The 11,497-nt window shown below is 38.8% G+C and overlaps 1 protein-coding gene across 1 annotated transcript in view; it reads left to right on the forward strand.

Moving 5' to 3' along the window:
* The first annotated feature begins 1,110 nt into the window (after positions 1-1,110).
* The window catches only part of Dscam3 (Down syndrome cell adhesion molecule 3), a 44,553-nt gene continuing 34,166 nt past the window's right edge, over positions 1,111-11,497 (forward strand). The window contains exons 1-2 of the mRNA XM_018028439.2: positions 1,111-1,292; positions 9,518-9,660. The gene's annotated coding sequence lies outside the window, so the exon portion shown is untranslated. The remainder of the gene's footprint in view (positions 1,293-9,517; positions 9,661-11,497) is intronic.

The raw sequence follows: 11,497 nt of genomic DNA on the forward strand, positions 1-11,497 counted from the left end.
ATCGTCTCACAAAGTTCATCCAAAGTATTTTACAATCTGCGAAATACAGTATTTCCAATCACTTGTTGATTTCACAATATTATCCTAGTTGTGTAAAGTATAGATGTTTCAAATAAAATTGCAAGTTCTCGATAACGTTCAAAAGATACAGTATGAAAGTTTAGCAAAGAAAAGAAGACCGTGGAGAAAGCGTCACGGTTATCGATCGTCGCGGCTATATTTGAATGCTGAAATTGAATCTCTATTTTCGGTTATTCAACGGAATCACCTGCGACCTCTTCTGCGTGAAGACACGATCCTGTACCATTAAATATAGCCAGCCGAAATGAATAAGTAAAAGGAAAGTCAATCTGAAAACAGTTAAAATGATTTTATCAATATAGAATTGCGCGAAGTTTTGGAGTAAAAAATAGGGAATTGATTGATTGCCAACGGGAAGCCACAGGCGAAGTAATTTGAATTAATCAAAGGGGCTTAACCGAAGGGTAAAGCTATTCCATTAAAAGCGGGGAGGTAGTAGAAAAAAGCTCGTTTAATTCTGGATGAACAACAACGATGTCGTGAATAACGGAGGGGAAATGATTCCGGCCATAAATCGCGAACGGTTTTTAATCCGGCCGGATTTCGAATTAAATATTTCAGAGGGTCGATGACGCGGTCGCTCGCAACCGAACCCGTTTAATCTCAGGCCGGCCGTAGTGTCAAATCGATGCGAGCGGAATGTAGGTCGGATTCGGCTTACCGGAATTGATTTCTCCGGTTTCTGAATTATTGTTGTTGGTGCGCGTGTATTGGACCATATACGTTCATCTCCAACCCACCCTTTAAAATAAAAAATAAAGGCAAACAGAACTCGAAACATACATATAGTTCTGAGATTACACGTTCAGAATGAAAGTAATATGAAATAGAAGATAAAATATTTTATGAACTATATATTCGACGAAAAGAGTGTTGCAAAGTAAAGTAAAAATTGGGTATGAATTAATTCCTTGGGAATGCAATATACAATAATGTTTTATTTTTAAATAGAATAAGAGATTGACTAGAAGTTGTAAACGTATCATAAACGTTTCTTATTTTATTTTTTCGTTTCGTGTTTCAGTTTGCATTTGGGAACTGGTGGTCAGTCAGCAAGGTCCGGTGTTCGTTCTCGAGCCACCAAGCACTCTGGTCTTTTCGAATACCACAGGCTCCCAGCTAAGCTGTTCCGCTCATGGGAGCCCAACGCCGCACGTCACCTGGATAACCAGTCCGGATCAGAGATCCGTCACCGCAGTTCCTGGACTAAGGTGAGTCATTTACTATAAATACTACTTTCGACGTTTTCCATTCCTCAATCATTTTAAGCCCATTTGCGAGAGAGAACGAAAATAGTAATGTTCTACCTGTGCTTCTTTTACAATTATTTCAATAGAATTCTCACGTCAGGCATGTCCATGCTGTTTTGAGGGTGAGAGTGCTCTCCCCAAAACAAGATGATAAGCCGAGTATACAGCGTACAGTTGTTAAGTAGTGAAGAAATGATTCGTAGATAATTTCTCATATCGAAGTACATAGCACAATATGTAACGTAGAATAGATTCACAAGCGTAAGCAGATATTATATCGAATCATTTAACTCAAAGGAAACAGTTTTTGGGGTCATCGCTGTATATCTAATTAGGCAATTAGTGTACAAGCGTTACGTACATACTAATTGAACAAGTAGCATAGGGCGTCATACGATCGGATAAACATAGTGCAACAATCCCCAGTCCGAAGCATCGGACACGTATGTTTGCTCTGGTAATTGAATCGTATTGGATTAGATGAATCAGTCAAAGCTATCTTTTATTTTACTGGTTCTCTATTGTACTGCTCTAAAAAAAATTGCAGCAATACACTCAGTGGTGCAGAAGACATTCGAGCAATTGCATTTCACTGCACACTACCAACTAGAAATTATAGACGTGGAAATGGAGGAAACATGCGTAGATATTGAAAAGAAGAACGAGAAAACAAATATCGTATGTACCTAAAATAACCAGAAACCTTAGAGCACATCAGTTATGAAGGGTTAAAGGCAAAGACAGAAATATCGATGAGAAACCCCTTGTAAAGAGAAGAGGAAGGAGCAAAGTGGATGAAAGAGATAAGCCAGTTAAGAAAAGACTATAAGAAAGCAGAAAACTGATGCGTAATGTGTTATAATATTTTATAGAGGCGACTATTGTATATGGAGTGCGTATAGAAACATTTGATCAATTATATCGTCCAAATGCACATTGCAAGCATGAAATTAGCTGTTGAAAACGAAGTTCCTTCTGGTTTAATATTAGAGGTGAACTGCATAATCGCCTCCCGTCGAGCATTTTTCCAATAGAGCAGTGAGTTCCGGAAACGGGCTCCGTTCGAAACTGCCGCAATTTACAACGGCTCGGAACTTCTAAATCCCGACAGGCTAATCCGCTTAGCCAGACCCATCCTCCGACTCCAACACGCGGCGCGGCGTACCACGGCGCACTCTTACGAAATCGCGAGTTTTCAACCCGAAAACGCGGATCTTACAAACGGGCCGCGATAGCTGAAGCGGAATTATGCTGGAAGCCGTGTCACGCCTAAATCCGCGGTTCCCGTAGAGCTTCCACTCTTCCTCCTTGTTTTTGGGATAATATGGGCTTTCTTTCGTTTTAGATTTAGTTCCGACGATTCTTTACAGGTTATATACTATTCGTTCGAGAATTTAATTTTGTACATCTAATAAATAGACTGCTGATTTATTTCATTCGATAAACATTTTATGGTCCGCACCCTTTACCTTATCCTTCCAATTTCTTAGAAAATATTTAAAACGCGTGTAACAGAAACATAGAGTTTCTCACAGTCTTTTAACTTCAAAGCTTCGAAAGATTTTTACCTTGCAGAAGACTCTACTTATTCTTCGTCAAAAAAAAAAGGGTAAGCGATGCGATCGACCACCGGGTTTCTCTGCATCTCTTACTTTCGCCTTTCTTGAGCCGCGGACTAATCGATAGGTACTCGATCTGGTAAAAGAGAGGCCAGACGTATTCTTGAAGTAGTCGAAAATTCAGAGGCGAAATTCTGCGCCTACGTGTATCGGCACCGCAGCCGCAAAGAAGTTGCAAGAATTCAAAGCTTTCCTCCCTTTTCTCGTTTTCATCCCATCCCATCGAATTTTCCCTTTTGCTGTTCGGTTTTTAGTCATTCAGACGCGGAGCTTTCGCATCCGGCGAAAATTCAGTAGCGGGGCCGATATACCGGGTAGGGGGATGATCATCCGACGGAAAAGATATAGGGAGAGGGAGCGGATTGGAAGGATAAATGTAACTGATGCACGCGTGAAAGGGAAAAGAGATTGGGTTTGAGTAGAAAAAGATAGAACAGTACGGACAGAGAAAAGCTGAAACTGAAATGTTTAGTAAAAGAGAAATCGAACGGAGGAATTGTGCATTCCACGATTTTGTTAAAAAGAAAAAAACAGAAGTACAAAAAGAGAAAATAATATAAAAAAGAACAAAAGTGATATAAAAACAATGGGTATTGCAAGTAAAAACTGAACGAGTATTGAGAGAATTATTTGTCACGACGAAGAGAACTGAGATCAATAGAGGAGGAAACAATTAAACCGGAAACACCAAGGAAAGTGTCGAACAATAAAAGATAACAGATGAGAAGAAGCGGTGGTAGAAGGAAAAAAAAGAAGAGAAGGAAGTAAATATAAATGAAGGAACGAGCGAGAACATGCCAAGAGAGAAATGAAGACGGGAGAACAAGAAGTAAAATCGACTGGCGTACAAAGAAATTGCATCCGGTAAAATCATTCATATAAAAGTAACGCGATCAACGAGCTGCCGACGGGAACTCGGAAACAGGTTTCCCCTTGCTCGTTCCGCAAGACTTTTTCGCTCGAATAACCCCTTCCTTCATTACATTTTCTTTCCCTGCCACGCCTTCCGTTTCTATTTACTTCAAACTTTTGTTACAGTTCACTTTTTCCCTCCGCGTCTTTCAATTTAGTTTTTCTTCCCGCGTTAGATTTTATTTCTCATCCTCGGGACACTTTCATTACGTTCTCACCGTCAAATTCGCCCACATTTATTTTTTTTATTCACCTTTCCCCCGTTTCGCTTTTATTTCTCGCACCGAAACTCGAAATTCCCGTTCGGAAACTATCATCCCTGTTTCCGAACGAAAATAATTTGTTGATTATAATTAAAAAAAAATTTTACAACGCTAACTGGGTGACGCATGATCGAGAGACTCGCGGTTAACGCGAAATGGGACACGTGTGCAGCTCGGGAAAATCTGTGGATGACACTCGACACGCGGAAAAAGTGTGGATGACAACAACGACGGTGTGCCGGTTGCACCGATGCTGTTGCGTACGAGTAGATGATGTAAGCAAATGTTCCTCCACTCGTTCCAACCGCATTTCTTCATCCATCACAAAATGATGCTGCTATGCTTTTTATGAGTCCTCTAAATAAATCAATATCACCGACAGTTTAACCAAGACGAAGATAACGAATAATCAAATGATTATAAAATATTCACTGCACACTACCAACTAGAAATTATAGACGTGGAAATGGAGGAAACATGCGTAGATATTGAAAAGAAGAACGAGAAAACAAATATCGTATGTACCTAAAATAACCAGAAACCTTAGAGCACATCAGTTATGAAGGGTTAAAGGCAAAGACAGAAATATCGATGAGAAACCCCTTGTAAAGAGAAGAGGAAGGAGCAAAGTGGATGAAAGAGATAAGCCAGTTAAGAAAAGACTATAAGAAAGCAGAAAACTGATGCGTAATGTGTTATAATATTTTATAGAGGCGACTATTGTATATGGAGTGCGTATAGAAACATTTGATCAATTATATCGTCCAAATGCACATTGCAAGCATGAAATTAGCTGTTGAAAACGAAGTTCCTTCTGGTTTAATATTAGAGGTGAACTGCATAATCGCCTCCCGTCGAGCATTTTTCCAATAGAGCAGTGAGTTCCGGAAACGGGCTCCGTTCGAAACTGCCGCAATTTACAACGGCTCGGAACTTCTAAATCCCGACAGGCTAATCCGCTTAGCCAGACCCATCCTCCGACTCCAACACGCGGCGCGGCGTACCACGGCGCACTCTTACGAAATCGCGAGTTTTCAACCCGAAAACGCGGATCTTACAAACGGGCCGCGATAGCTGAAGCGGAATTATGCTGGAAGCCGTGTCACGCCTAAATCCGCGGTTCCCGTAGAGCTTCCACTCTTCCTCCTTGTTTTTGGGATAATATGGGCTTTCTTTCGTTTTAGATTTAGTTCCGACGATTCTTTACAGGTTATATACTATTCGTTCGAGAATTTAATTTTGTACATCTAATAAATAGACTGCTGATTTATTTCATTCGATAAACATTTTATGGTCCGCACCCTTTACCTTATCCTTCCAATTTCTTAGAAAATATTTAAAACGCGTGTAACAGAAACATAGAGTTTCTCACAGTCTTTTAACTTCAAAGCTTCGAAAGATTTTTACCTTGCAGAAGACTCTACTTATTCTTCGTCAAAAAAAAAAGGGTAAGCGATGCGATCGACCACCGGGTTTCTCTGCATCTCTTACTTTCGCCTTTCTTGAGCCGCGGACTAATCGATAGGTACTCGATCTGGTAAAAGAGAGGCCAGACGTATTCTTGAAGTAGTCGAAAATTCAGAGGCGAAATTCTGCGCCTACGTGTATCGGCACCGCAGCCGCAAAGAAGTTGCAAGAATTCAAAGCTTTCCTCCCTTTTCTCGTTTTCATCCCATCCCATCGAATTTTCCCTTTTGCTGTTCGGTTTTTAGTCATTCAGACGCGGAGCTTTCGCATCCGGCGAAAATTCAGTAGCGGGGCCGATATACCGGGTAGGGGGATGATCATCCGACGGAAAAGATATAGGGAGAGGGAGCGGATTGGAAGGATAAATGTAACTGATGCACGCGTGAAAGGGAAAAGAGATTGGGTTTGAGTAGAAAAAGATAGAACAGTACGGACAGAGAAAAGCTGAAACTGAAATGTTTAGTAAAAGAGAAATCGAACGGAGGAATTGTGCATTCCACGATTTTGTTAAAAAGAAAAAAACAGAAGTACAAAAAGAGAAAATAATATAAAAAAGAACAAAAGTGATATAAAAACAATGGGTATTGCAAGTAAAAACTGAACGAGTATTGAGAGAATTATTTGTCACGACGAAGAGAACTGAGATCAATAGAGGAGGAAACAATTAAACCGGAAACACCAAGGAAAGTGTCGAACAATAAAAGATAACAGATGAGAAGAAGCGGTGGTAGAAGGAAAAAAAAGAAGAGAAGGAAGTAAATATAAATGAAGGAACGAGCGAGAACATGCCAAGAGAGAAATGAAGACGGGAGAACAAGAAGTAAAATCGACTGGCGTACAAAGAAATTGCATCCGGTAAAATCATTCATATAAAAGTAACGCGATCAACGAGCTGCCGACGGGAACTCGGAAACAGGTTTCCCCTTGCTCGTTCCGCAAGACTTTTTCGCTCGAATAACCCCTTCCTTCATTACATTTTCTTTCCCTGCCACGCCTTCCGTTTCTATTTACTTCAAACTTTTGTTACAGTTCACTTTTTCCCTCCGCGTCTTTCAATTTAGTTTTTCTTCCCGCGTTAGATTTTATTTCTCATCCTCGGGACACTTTCATTACGTTCTCACCGTCAAATTCGCCCACATTTATTTTTTTTATTCACCTTTCCCCCGTTTCGCTTTTATTTCTCGCACCGAAACTCGAAATTCCCGTTCGGAAACTATCATCCCTGTTTCCGAACGAAAATAATTTGTTGATTACAATTAAAAAAAAATTTTACAACGCTAACTGGGTGACGCATGATCGAGAGACTCGCGGTTAACGCGAAATGGGACACGTGTGCAGCTCGGGAAAATCTGTGGATGACACTCGACACGCGGAAAAAGTGTGGATGACAACAACGACGGTGTGCCGGTTGCACCGATGCTGTTGCGTACGAGTAGATGATGTAAGCAAATGTTCCTCCACTCGTTCCAACCGCATTTCTTCATCCATCACAAAATGATGCTGCTATGCTTTTTATGAGTCCTCTAAATAAATCAATATCACCGACAGTTTAACCAAGACGAAGATAACGAATAATCAAATGATTATAAAATACTACACAAGTTCATAAAGAAATTATGGTAGAACTCAGTATACAATACTTGTAAGTTAAAATAAATTCTGTTTTTCATTTATTGAGATCACATCCACCGTACAGTTATTAACGACAACAATAACTAAAGTACATAACATTTAATACATCTTAAATGCTTGGTAATTACAGTGAATTCTTAAGTCTTATCTTGACTAATATAGAAGAGCAACCTTAAGAACATTAAACTGATTACTTTCTGTGAAGAAAATTAAATAGGATTCTGTAATCAAAATTAAATAAGATTAGTTCATGTAAATTATCCTTTCTGTTTTTAGACACTCCAATTGTTGGCTCTGCATTTTCATTAGGTATAAATTTTCTTACTTAATTACAAAACCATTTTGCATTCACTGCATAATTACGCGTATTCGCGTGGTCCTTGGGCGGTTATGATAGCCCCGACAGACAAAGCGTTGTGTCATGTACTACTTGTTTAACTACACTCAAACGCGGCTACTTAACCAGCGAAGTAACCCAGCCACTAGTACTAATTACTTGCACAATCGGCGACCGGTTGTGTTTGGTAAAACGCTGCCGCTGTTGCAACAGACTGATTAGGTATTGTGTCCGTCAACACCGCGCCTGTTCTGCCTGTTTGCCCTAACGCGATCATATTCTATTTAGCCATTCGATTCGTTCTAAACTTAATTACTAGGTTTCATTGATCTGCTGTTGTATTTGTCTCTTGAAAGCAGGACTGTTTGTCCCAACAGCGATGGTCTGACTACGCATTGATCTATTCTACTAGGATACATCCTGCAGCGCATTTTGTTCCACTTATTTAATGAATTCTTAAAAAGCTATCTATGTTATTTTTTATGTTATTTAATTCTACAAGATTTTTCATATATAATGGTTTATTACATTATCATTATCTTTTACATTCAGAATACGCCAATCGATTGAAATCGAGCATAAGAAGTTGGACATTCTATTTAAAGAAATAAGCGTGACCGCTATATCTTCTGTATGCGTCACATATGTATAAGAATACCATATATATCATATAATGTAATTTCTCAAACCCTAAAACTTCTATAAATAACATTTTCTCGTATGATCGAGAAATATTGATAGTATTTAAGTAGACAGAGTTCGTGAGACACATTGTATGTACGTAGATTTCTAATTGGCGATGACAGAACTATGATATAATCGCATGCATTGGGATGTGAATAGAATTATTGCAAATACTCTTAGCAATTTGACACGCGTATCAACGTGGAATACGGATATTCTCTCAACCGTACAAGGAGATGGGTTACGATAACTGGTGTACCAATTTCGGTGTAACGCTATACATTATACATATTCTACCGAGCCACTTGACTATACAAATATCCTTCCGCTCGTAAACCCGGCTGTCTCGTGATCAAATAACGTCTCACGCAAGACAAATTTGTTCAAGTCGATTGAATCATCTCCGAAGTAGGCAACAAGAACCAGAAACGATCATTCGCGTTCACTTCTAAAAATTGTCATCATTGAAAACTAATCAATAATAAATTTTATAAAAATAACTGTCTGTATCTTAATTTATTCAAATATAAAAAGAAATTAATTCAACAAGCTTCAAGTATTTTTAACATCGTCAGTTTTTTTTTTAACTCATTTTATTACTTTTTACCCTTTGACTCGTTTTACTCAATAAAAAGTGCAAAAAAACTAAATGAAAATGTGTTCAGGAATTTCCCGATATAAATTGTTAGACTCGGTCCAGCGTTATTAATGTTAATGCAATATCGTGATTGCAATTTTCTCGCGAGTCTGGAGTTAACAAACGGAAACCGGTTTGACCCACCGAGAAATCGATAGTCCGACACATATAGTGGGACATTTTTAGCCGCCATGACGCGCAAGCTGAATGTTTTATCCCGTTTGTCGGTGAACTCGATTTATTAATCGACACACGGGTCTCGACTAAATATAGTGCAATACCATCGAAAAGAATCGTTACTTCTTCAGTTGCTTCAATCAGTATCTAGTTTAGCGTTTTATAGAAAATGTAAATTAAAAATGGAGAATTCATAGTTAAATTAGAATGAATTACAATCGACCATTTGAGGGGAGTCTATGTGTTTCTATTTTACGTATTATAAATTACTATAATAAAATCAATGCCATTCACTATTTGAATTACTTTCAAATAAGACGATTAGCATTTCTCAAAGTACAGAACTTGAAAGATTGTAAGAGGAAGTATAAAGATAGAATTTACATGGCGATTGCATACACTATGATACGAACACGGAATACTAATTTCTTTGTTCTCTATTGCTTCCGTTGTTTCAGGCAGCTTCTTGGGAACGGCACTCTCTACTTTCCGCCATTTCTGGCGCAGGATTTTCGTGCGGAGGTGCACAACGCGCGGTACAGGTGCCGTGCGACCAGCTCGGTCGGAACCGTGCTTTCCCGAGAGGTCACCCTTCGTGCAGGTAAGCTTCATCTCGTTAAAAAAAATATAAAATTATTTTCACCACACTTCAATATCAATTTCACGAAATATTTCAATTTTCCATCTGATACGGCATCATCGTTTATTTTATCATCACACTTAATACACAGATTAAATTTAAAAAACTCTCAATTCATGATGATGAATATGTTCTTAATTACAAGTTCCGTTATAAATTTTTAATTAATTTTACACAAAGAGTCGGCCATGACATATGAAATTCTCGGGTACAAAAACCTCGGCGCGATACAATCGAGATCCGTTGCAATCGATATACGAGCGAAACGCGCGCTTGAATTCGGCTGAACGTTGATTGAAATTGCAACAAATAAGGCCGTGCGTACCGAGCGAATAATTAAAAGGGATACTGCGCGCTGCCGCGCTGTGTTTCGTATCGCCACGGTTGTTACGGGCGCCGCGTTAATAACATAAAAATAGCGCAAAAGTATCGCGAGGGAAAAACGGTTCGCTTTGCGTTCCGTACGAGCGTAGGTACCTACGGACAGAAGTCTCATTATCGTGTCCCACTGCTGTGCTCATTAATTACTACGCTTTTTTCCCCGAGCCACCTCCCGATCCACCCTCGGCATCGGAGGAAAAACCCGGACGCATACGGTATTAAGAAGAAGAATTACGATCTCGATCCGAGATTCCTAAATAAAAATAGCTTCACCTCTTAACACATTCGGGTCACTTGCTTTAATAGCGCTTCTTTAATTTCTTATTTTACGTACTTTCTTCACTATCGTAATACTTTCACAATATTTCTTACATATTGCAAAAACTTCTACACTCATTTTTCATTTTATACATTTCCAGTCCTGTTTGTTTTATCAGAGATTTGTACCGTATACGTGTTTTAAATTATATTACATTAGTTATTTACACTCAATTTTATTTCTCCTCTTATTTTTGCTTATTAATTTCTTTAATACGTTTCTAAAAATCAACAGTAATATCTGATATCAATACAAGTTTTTGTTCAATTTTGCAGTATTAAATAACATTATACGGAACATGCAGTTTGCAAAGATAAAGGAAGCTTGGTTTCACGAAAAGGAACCAATTAATCCAGTTTATATATTGTTTCTCTATCTCAGCAGACCATTTCTTTCCCGAAGAGGGTTTGAGATATGGTTTTCACGATACTGTAACGCGACGCAATAACCATAACCCGTGCACGGGTGGTCGTTAGGTCAGTAAGAGGTCCGAGTTCATAGGTTTCCGGCCCGTTTCCCGGGCCGTTATCCGCGAGGCGTGATCGGTAAACAGGGTACAACTATTTTCCTCGACGCTCTTGTCGCTGAAACAAGACGCGTTCTTCGTGGATCGATGCTTCGCCCACCGGATGCTATTACCTTAAGCACCGTCGCATCACATCGCCGGATTTCGCGTTTTACCCCTCTAGCGCCCTCGAGTATCGGCTTGAAGTTAAAGTCCTTTAATTGCATTGGTTTAATTAAGGTAGTATACTCTCTTTTTGTATATTTGACTGTTGCTAGAGGATTATTGTTAATTTGTTGAATGAAATCTAGGAAGATTCTATTACCATGTTATTGCATGTTTTAACCAAAGTTTTAAATTAAAAATAAATACAATAAAACTTCCGTTTTATGAACAAATTGGTACAGATTTCTTAATATTTTTCAAGTTGCATGAATCGACAATTTGGTTTTTGTTTGCCAAATATTTTTATTCTATATACTTTGAATTCCATATACAATAATTAATTTGAGCGAATCTGCGACCGGGGATGTCAGTATATTGATAAAACGAAATACTGAAATTAAATGAAAAAGTTTAACATAAATTTCACA

The sequence above is a fragment of the Ceratina calcarata genome, unplaced genomic scaffold, assembly GCF_001652005.2.
Source record: "Ceratina calcarata isolate Rehan_Ccalc_2016 unplaced genomic scaffold, ASM165200v1 scaffold45.2, whole genome shotgun sequence".
Lineage (NCBI taxonomy): Eukaryota > Metazoa > Arthropoda > Insecta > Hymenoptera > Apidae > Ceratina > Ceratina calcarata.